Here is a 7,388-nt window from a genome sequence, read left to right as displayed (position 1 = left end):
GGAGAGGAGGATGGCTGATATTGTGGGGGAAGGGGGGGAGGGAGATGTCTGATATTGTGGGGGGGATGTCTGATATTGGGGGGGGGAGGGGATGGCTGATATTGTTGGGGGGGGGCATCTATTACTGTGTGCCTGATTAGTTGTTGGCTGGGTGGGGGTGCGGGTGGATGGTGCTGGGAGGGAAATGTTTTTTTTTAATGTGCTGCTGGGGGCACGAGTGCCAACAGCGCTGTCACCGGCACACAGACAGGTGACGGTGCTGTAGAACTGCACTGGTTCCCGCCGTTGTGGTGCCGGGGGCTGCCGGAACAGTGTCGGCTGGGGTAGGGTGTAAGAGACAGTTTGTGCTGGGGTAGTGGGGAGGCCGGGAGCGGTCTGTGCGGCCGTGGTGTGGACGGGCTGTTGCCGTGACTGTGTCTCCACGGTGCACCTGCAAGGCAACAGATGGTGGGGGGGTTCGCGGCGGTGTGGGCTGCGGCAGTCTGTCCCGCCGTGGTGGGGAAGGTGTGTGTGCTAGGTGGTGGGGGGTTTGTGCCGATGACCGGAGGAGTGGTGTGGGGGGTGCGGCGGGCGGGCCGGACGTGGTGCGTGTCCCTGCCACGGGTGGATGTGGGAGGTGTTGCTGGGCTTGTGGGCCGGATGGGTTCCGTGCTATGGGGTTAGGGTGGCCAGCGTCTGCTGGTCAGTTATGCAGGCGTCGGGGTGGGGGGTGTCTGGCCCCTCAGTGGCTGCATGTGGGAGTTGGTGGAGGGGGGGTTTGAGCTTCTCTCCCCCCCCACAAACAAAATACCTCTAACTTCACCTAATGGCCATACCTTCCATGCACACACCCCTACCCCCAAAAAAATACAACCGCACCACCTTCCACCCATCCATCACATATCAACACACTGCACCCATGCACAACTCCGGCTCCATCCCCCTACCACACACAACCACAACTCCATCACACACTGCACGTCCTGTCACCAATACATATAGAGGCAGCCACCCACCCCCACGCTATTCCGCAAGCACCATACATCACTACCCATCACTACCCAACACTTTTTATTAACCCACACACACAACCACGTACCCCTCTAAAATAACACTCCAACACTCACATTTCCTTCCACACTCTCCACAATCATGCACAACACCACACTACCGCTATTACACACCCACCTCCCTCTCTATACAGCCCATGGATTCTGACAACCTATCACCACAGCAATTAGCCCACAAGATTACGGGGGCATAGCCCCTTACGACGGTGTGAAGATCACCCGTAGGGCGCGATGAATCACCTAGTATATACATAAACCCTTATGGCTCTTTAAGAATAATGTCTACGTCAATACTTGGTAATGATACCTACTGCAATCATTATTTTTGTAAATACAAACATTTTGTATATAAACATTTATTGCTCAGGCAACTTTCAGTTTATGTAAAGATAAAGTGAATTCCAATAATCTGAAATAATTTTTAAGGCTTGATGCTGAGCTTGAATACATCTGCATCTAACTTCATAAATAAAAAAACGACATTTATAGTAAGAACTTACCGTTGTTAAATCTCTTTCTGTGAGGTACACTGGGCTCCACAAGGATTAACATTGGGGGTGTAGAGTAGGATCTTGATCCGAGGCACCAACAGGCTCAAAACTTTGACTGTTCCCAAGATGCACAGCACCGCCTCCTCTATAACCCCGCCTCCGTGCACAGGAGCTCAGTTTCGTTAACCAGCCCAATGCAGTAGCAGGTAACAGAGACAACAATCATAAACAGCCACATGAACCACACACTCACCACCACCAGGGAGGGTGTCAGCGGCTAATGCCATATCAACCCAAAAAAGCAAAGTGCGTCAGTGTGGGCACCTTGTGGAGCCCAGTGTACCTCGCAGAAAGAGATTTAACAACGGTAAGTTCTTACCATAAATCTCATTTTCTGCCACAGGGTACACTGGGCTTCACAAGGATTAACATCGGGGATGTCCTAAAGAAGTTCCTTATGGTAGGGGATGCACTGTAGTGGGCACAAGAACCCGGCATCCAAAGGAGGCATCCTGGGCGGTGGATGTATCGAAGGCATAGAATCTTATGAACGTGTTCACTGAGGACCACGTAGCCGCCTTGCACAATTGATTAAGGGTTGCACCACGGCTGGCCACCCAAAAAGGTCCAACAGACCGAGTAGAATGGGCTTTGATGGTAGCAGGAGCTGGCAGACCAGCCTGTACATAAGCATGTGCAATCACCATTCTATTCTAATCCATCTGGCCAAGGTCTGCTTGTTAGCAGGCCAACCACGTTTGTGAAAACCAAATAGCTACAGAGAGCACGTACCACATCCAAAGACCGCTCTTTAGACATCACCTCAGGAGAATTAAAGGCCGGAACCACAATCTCCTGTGCAGCGGAGGAAAGATGAAAAAGCCGCCGGGTTGGTGTGTCTGGCTGGAGCGGTGTGGTAAGAGGCGGCAGTCTGCAGCGGTGAGCAGATCAAATCTCAGGATCCCGCCTCCCAGCACACCTTTGCTCAGGTATTTGCATTAGGTACAACCCGCATTGATTCAGTGTGATTTCCATCTTTTCTGCTCACCGCTGCAGACTGCCGCCTCTTACCACACCGCTCCAGCCAGACACACCAACCCAGCGGCTTTTTCATCTTTCCTTCACTGCACAGCGTTAGTGGGCATTGCAGGACACATGGCCGAGGATGCTCGGCTCAGGACCAGCCCATCAGAGAGGTAAACACCTTTACATCTACTTAACATGGTGATGTCGAGCATTTGAAATCTCGGGACTGCACCTATTGCAATTTGCTCATCGATTATCATCTCAGCTGTCACTGGCACTCTGTGAAGTGCGGACATTTGCTTCAAGAATCTACATCAGCTATCATTAGAAAAATGCTGAATGAGATACCTAATAACCTGAGTTAACTTAGGTGTGCCTATTTATACCGCTTCTGATATTGTTATAATACTTTTGAACTCTATGTATTGTTAATAAATTTTATACAATTTCTATACGTCGGCTCTCATTCTCTAATTGTCTCCTGACATACAGCGCAGCCGTTCTTTGTTTCCATTGTTCCTCACACAACCTCACATAGTGTTCACGACTGCGCAGTCTCTCAGGAGAATTTTATTATCTGTATTAATTTTTATAATTTTTTGTTGAGGCGCTTTATAGCAGTCAAGTGTTTTACAATCTTATTCAGGTCTTCACCAAAAAGAATGTCTCCTTTAAAAGGAAGCACCTCCAGGGTTTTCTTAGAATCCATATCCACCGACCAGGAACTCAACCACAGGATACGGCGAGCTAGGATGGACGTAGTAGCAGCCTTGGCCGCCAGCACCCTGGCATCAGTAGCCGCCTCCTTAAGGTACAGAGAAGCCGTGGCAATATATGAGAGACATTGTCTAGCATGTTCAGAAATGTCGGAAGGCCGCTCCGCCTCTAGCACCTGAGCCCATGCTTCAACAGCTTCAGCAGCCCAAGTTGCTGCAATGGTTGGCCTATGCACAGCCCCCGTTAGGGTATAAATTGCCTTTAGACAACCCTCCACACATCTATCCATCGGTTCCTTCAGAGAGGTGATGGTAGTTACTGGCAGAGCTGAGGAAACTACCATGCGAGCCACATGAGAATCTACAGGCGGAGGAGTTTCCCAATTTTTACATAGCTCCGCAGAGAGAGGATAGCGAGCCAACAGTCTCTTATGCGGTGTGAATTTCGTACCTGGATTTTCCCAGGATTCCTGACGTATGTCAGCCAGGTGTTGAGAATGAGGTAAAACTTGTTTAACCACTTTCTTACGTTTAAATCTGTCTGGATTTTTAGAGACAGCCGCAGGCCCAGGATCATCAGAGACCTGAAGAATGAGCCTGATTGCCTCAATCAAATCAGGGACATCCACCAGTGACTTGTCCTCCTCATCAGAAACATCAGAGTCAGTGTCTGTGGGATTAGTATATGCACCGTCCTCCTTAGAGGATGTGTCTGGGACAGCGGTGGATTGTGAGGATGTAGCAGCCCGCTTAGAAGATGACTTAATCTTAGGTGGGCGAGAGTGAGACTTATGTTTAGTCAGTGAACGGTTCAAATGCTGTAACTGTGTTGAGATTTGATCCGCCCATGGCGGATTAACTGCAGGGACCATAAACTGCTGCAGTGGCACAGGTGGTCCCACAGGGGGGGTCAGCTTAGTTACTAGCATATTTAACAGCGTGAAAAAGGTAGCCCAAGGTGGGTCATTTGTTACCCCCGGTGCTACAGACCCACTGGGGGGGGGGTAAGGAACCCTCTGAACCTGAACTCTCTGCTGCCATATTTTCCTCCAAAATGTCTGCGGCATCACCACCATGCAATGTGGGAGAAACCCCAGCACCGTTGCCTCATGCAGTTTAAGCACAATATCAGGCAACCTGGTACAATCTTTAGCAGCGATATACCTCAAGAACTCCCAGTGAAGTGTGACTTTCCTGTCAGCACAAACCGGGAATCCAGGAGATAGATATACATATATATATATATATATATATATAGTGACTATAGATCACAAGGAAACATACACAACAAGTATATCCTGTGAAATACCTATATCGATTAGAAACCTGACACATTTAGCCCCTTCAGGTTACAGAATATAGGAGTAGCACGCTGAGTGAAATATCCTATATGGAAGCCATGCACACACACATACTGTATATAGTCACAAACGTACCATGCAGAAATTATACACTATAAAACTGCACTAGACTAGCAATACAAAGTAACACTCAGTATGGCTATATATGGAAACAGTAGATATAACAAAATACAGTAGATACTTGATGTATATCACAGGGTGTTTGTACCACACAACCCTGAATGTATGCACTCTTTCTTAACTAACATTGTCCCTTGACAGGTAGAATACTTAAGTTTAAAATGGCGCCCTGGGGCTGGGGGAGGGGCTACAGGTTAGGTTTTATCCCCCTGCTGGCTTTCCCACTGGGCGCTGCAGGCTTGTTAAAAAACTGTATTTTTATAGGAGAAAACCCCCCACCTGTGCCCTGTGCCCCGGTGACTAGTGGAGATGCTGCCCTTTACATTGTCCAAGCCTCCCACGGCCACGCCGGATCGTGGTTAAAAGTGGGCCAAAGAGACCCCTTACCTCCCCTTGTACCTGTGGCCACGCGATCCTGGAGGGCAGCGGCAGGTGTGTGTGACTAACAGAAAGACACTGGAGCTTCCGCTGTAGTTACTCGGCAACCAGGGCGCGAGAGTATACAGCGCAGCTGGGGGAGTGCTGGAGCTGCAGCAGAGGGTGTCTTATCTGACATACATAAAAGCTGCAGCTCTTGAAGTCTTCAAAAGTTTTTCTTTTCTTCTGAATAAGCTATAATAGGGGCTGCAATGGCAGCCCCCCTATTGATTGCCTGCTTACTGCATGGCACCAACTTACAAACTGAGCTCCTGTGCACCGATTTTGGGTTATAGAGGAGACAGCACTGTGCATCTTAGGAACAGTCAAAGCTTTGAGCCTGTTGGTGCCTTGGATCAAGATCCTACTCTACAACCCCAATGTTAATCCTGGTGGAACCCAGTGTACTCCGCAGCAGAAATGTAGAGATGTGCGGCTTACAAATGGATGATACATTACAGTGTACCTACAATCTGCAAAGATTCCAGTATTCCTGCCTACATACACTCACTGGCTGGTTAACTGTAAGATGTGCGGCGGGCACTTTTCGTGTTTTGGTTTTCGATCTGGATCCCTGCTTGTGTTTTGGGTCTGGATAGGTTTTGCCAAAACCACCCTTTCGTGTTTTGGTTTTGGATCTGGATGATTTAAAAAACAAACAAACAAACAAACAAACAAACAAACATAAAAATAGCTAAAATCACAGAATTTGGGGGTAATTTTGATTCTACTGTATTATTAACCTCAATAACATTTTTTTCCACTGATTTCCAGTCTATTCTGAACACCTCACACCTCACAATATTGTTCTTAGGCCTAAAAGTTGCACCGAGGTAGCTGTATGACTAAGCTAAGCGACACAAGTGTTCGCGACACAAACACCTTAGCCCATTTAGGAGTAGATAAGGTTGCAGAAAAGAAAAGAAGACTCTTGTGTGGGCGCACTCTTATTAGATTTAGTAAAGAAAAATATGTATTGAATAATTAAAATGTAACTTTTTTTCTTTGTTAACATAATATATAAATTTTGTATCTCATATTTAGAAAAAACAGACATGAATGAAATTATTTAAAAATGTATAATATGTTCTGGTTTGTCTATGACAGTAATAGATTGGTAGAAGCATGTAAACACCAACAGTATTATATCCGTATCCTACCACACCAACACAAGCTCTGCTTGTATTAATGAGATCTTGATTGACCTTGCAAATTAGTGATAGTGATAAAACCTTGTGTACCAAGTTTATCCTGTGCTTGTCTAAAATGCAGACATTAATAGGGATCCATGTATTTAATTATACCCCTTACTCCGTTGGTATTTGATCAATTGTTGTAAACCAATGTGTCCATGTTTCAAGATTGAAGACAAAGTAGGAAAAAAGAGAAATATTTGCGATCCTGCTGTTAGTGATATGTCAGAATCAATAATTTGTGCTGTCCTACTACACTTGGTATTCCCTGGGGGTCACCCTTCCAGGTACTGACCTAGCCCACCACCATTTAGCTTCCAAGATCAGATGAGATTGGGCACGTGCGTTGAGGTATTGTAGTAGAAGGATGGCATACAGTGTGTCTCTGACGCACTAATGAGAGTGCACCTGAAGTAAAAAGTTAAGAATTTCAGAAAAAAAGATCAGCAAGAATATAGCTCATAGAGGTGGATCTGCTGTCTGTGTTAGACTGAGGAATCGCGGATAAGAGCCCACGATTAAAGAAATGATTAGAAAAATAAATAAAAAACCCAGAAAAACAGAAGACGAAAGTAAAAAGCAAAAACCTCATGACACAGAACATTGGTAAGGTATGATAATGTCACCCCTCAAGGAGTATATGCAGTCTGATAAGTTCGCACTCTAGCACCAGAATTACTGACCCCAAGTCACGTTGATATAGTACATCCTGCTTGTGTAATAAATTTTAATTCAGGACACCCATATTGATTTCCAGGCATTTAAGCTTGGACCTGGGCAGCAACCGGTACAATTCTTTCCAACCAACTTTGGTATATGTATCTAATATCTGTGATGACTGTGTACCTATGCTTTGGAGAATACTAATCAGCTATGATAACTGCCACTCCTGGAATATTGATCAAATATGAAAAAACATGCCTCACAGGGGCGTGCGTTAAGGTAAATGGCTGGGGAGGCACTGGCTAGTACCAGAGCCAGATCTATCCACGATTTATGAGCCCAAGAGTTCATG

The 7,388-nt window shown here is 46.4% G+C and overlaps 1 pseudogene; it reads right to left on the bottom strand.

Moving 5' to 3' along the window:
- Positions 1 to 6,619: 6,619 nt before the first annotated feature.
- Positions 6,620 to 6,738, bottom strand: LOC134938337 (5S ribosomal RNA; annotated as a pseudogene).
- Positions 6,739 to 7,388: the final 650 nt, after the last annotated feature.

Source organism: Pseudophryne corroboree, chromosome 6 (assembly GCF_028390025.1).
Source record: "Pseudophryne corroboree isolate aPseCor3 chromosome 6, aPseCor3.hap2, whole genome shotgun sequence".
NCBI classification, from domain to species: domain Eukaryota; kingdom Metazoa; phylum Chordata; class Amphibia; order Anura; family Myobatrachidae; genus Pseudophryne; species Pseudophryne corroboree.
Note: the sequence above shows the minus strand (reverse complement) of the source record. Positions and strands in the feature narration are given on the sequence as shown.